Source organism: Penaeus japonicus, unplaced genomic scaffold (assembly GCF_977035675.1).
Source record: "Penaeus japonicus unplaced genomic scaffold, GWHDUDI00000001_assembly GWHDUDI00000036, whole genome shotgun sequence".
Classification (NCBI taxonomy): domain Eukaryota; kingdom Metazoa; phylum Arthropoda; class Malacostraca; order Decapoda; family Penaeidae; genus Penaeus; species Penaeus japonicus.
In genome coordinates this window covers 9,389,327-9,391,826 of record NW_028234438.1, presented here as the reverse complement: position 1 = coordinate 9,391,826, position 2,500 = coordinate 9,389,327, and the positions used below count along the sequence as shown (strand labels likewise).

The 2,500-nt window shown below is 36.5% G+C and overlaps 1 protein-coding gene across 15 annotated transcripts in view; it reads right to left on the bottom strand.

Moving 5' to 3' along the window:
* LOC122260803 (aquaporin-7) overlaps positions 1-2,500 on the bottom strand; it is a 79,520-nt gene that overhangs the window by 35,051 nt on the left and 41,969 nt on the right. The window lies entirely within an intron of this gene.

Here is a 2,500-nt window from a genome sequence, read left to right as displayed (position 1 = left end):
GGGACAAATACTTACATATAACACACATTTACATGTATAAGAACACACAAAACATACAACACACAAAACAGTAATCCAACATGCAACCAATAACACGCACACACAAGCAAACAGTTATATAAACTGCGAAAAATATATACAAAAAAACATCATCACTTATCCGTGGACACCCGCACGCCCACATACACGCGGGCGTAGCACATCTGCACAGCAACATAGCACATAAGTAAAAAAACAAATCACGTGACAACTGACCAGTGGAACTCAACAAACGACTTAGCAAATTCTGAACAAACAAAGATAACAGAAAAACAGAACTATAAACAATTAGATCCATTTTTGAAGTTCCAATAAAACTCCCAACTTCCGCCTGCCTCTTTATGCATCTAATTAGTTCTTTGCCATGATGTCTTTGATATGATCTTGATGTGTTCTCAAATTAAATTCTGCCTTGACCCTAACGCCAAAGGTGAGTGTTTCTTGTCGCTCTCTTGATAGAAGAATCAAGACGCCATTTTGAGGTTAGCTACACAGTGGGTTTTGCTATACTTTGTGTGATGTCGGAGTGATGTAATAGAGTGTATTTTAAAGGTATATAGGGTCTATATATGAGTCTCTAAGTCTCTGTATACATAAAATGTCCATAGGCCTATATATAAGGTCTATCCATAAAGTCTGTGATAAGATCCTCTAAGTTTCTTTACAAATAAGTCTACATCTAAAATCTAAAAGTCCATTTAAACAGTGTGCACATAAAAACAACAGGAAAATAGGTGTATGATTATTGTTTTTTATCATCAGTATTATAATTGTTGTGGCGGCATACATTATCGTTATTGTAAGCATTATGGCCCCTGTCATTATTATAATTTGAAAGTATCATTACGGCGGGAGTTTATCATTATTATCAGTATTACGTTTGTCGTTTTGTATATTGATAGTACTGTCATTGTTATCATCATTAATAAATCATAAATATTCCTTCATCAATATCTTATAAGAGCATTATTTTACCATCAGCGTTACAATTAATCATTCTGAAATAAGGAAGGGTCTTTATTCATCGTAAAAAATAATACCTGGATTTAATGAAGAATGTCATTCACTGTAAACAAAGAGGGTAAGGAACCTCAATCATAAATATCAAGCTAACAATAAATCAACCCTGATCATTAATGACAACAAAGAGATGTAACGGACGCGTTTCGATTCAATCACAAAGGCATTTATGACCATGAACTCTGTTAAAGAAAGAGCAAATGAAAATAAGACGAAATTTCCAAATAAAAAATCTATATATCTTTTAAAAAATCCGAAAAGTATATCCTTCACGAAATGATCTTCTCACGTTCATATATACTGTGACGTCACGACCGCGTTCGTCAACTGTTTTTCCTTCCCGTTCGTCTTTTTCTGCGGCGTAAAATGCTTCACCTCATTATCCCTAAATCCATAAAGGCGATGATCCCCTTTTATGTACTTGGATACCTCGTCCCTACTGGAGACCATAAAACAAATTGGCCCCTTATTGTGACCCCATTCAGGGGGTTCCGCACGCACAAACAAACACACTTATAGACGTACGCTCACACACATACGTAAGCCTACGAGGGCGTTCATTTGGCAAATTGGAATATGTTGATGGACAGTGCAAACATTTGCCTCACGGCTCCTTTTAGCACCCACGCATGACTCGTTTCCAAAGACGTCAGGTATCACAGAGTATTCTTGTGTGTGTGTGTGTGTGTGTGTGTGTGTGTGTGTGTGTGTGTGTGTGTGTGTGTGTGTGTGTGTGTGTGTGTGTGTGTGTGTGTGTGTGTGTGTGTGTGTGTGTGTGTGTGTGTGTGTGTGTGTGTGTGTGTGTGTGTGTGTGTGTGTGTGTGTGTGTGTGTGTACATAGAAATCGGTCAAGCATATCACCTGATACTGCAAGCCAATTGAATATGCATACTGTAACAAGTGAAGTCAGGAATTTTATGACGTAAGCATACAAATGACCAGGTATAGACTCTCACGTACTGCTTATACCTTGAAGGCAAATGCGCAAACAATCATTATATCAATTTCAATTATTTTCATAAAAAATCCCGTGCCAACTGCACAAAGGCCAACGAAAAAGACTGAATAACAGAAATCAGTTATTTTTTATCTCAATTTCCCTCCATTTTCCCGTTCCTTTCTGCCATGCGAGGTAATACAGGCAAAATAAACCTTGCTTTGAGCTATGAATATCATCCTTCAGAGTTATTGATATTGCATGAAATGGGATTCAACAACCGCCTCCCCTTGAAAAACAGCGAACACAAAGGACTAGAAAAAAATATACGAGATAAATATGAGAATAGAATATGAGACCACATCAAAAAGGAAAGCAAAGGTAGACATAAAGCCAACAGCTATACAAATCCTAACACATACCAAACAAAAATATGTATAAAAAACATATATGCGATTCTTAAAAAAAAAAAAAAAATGGCCTGTAACAAAAATATAAATCAAA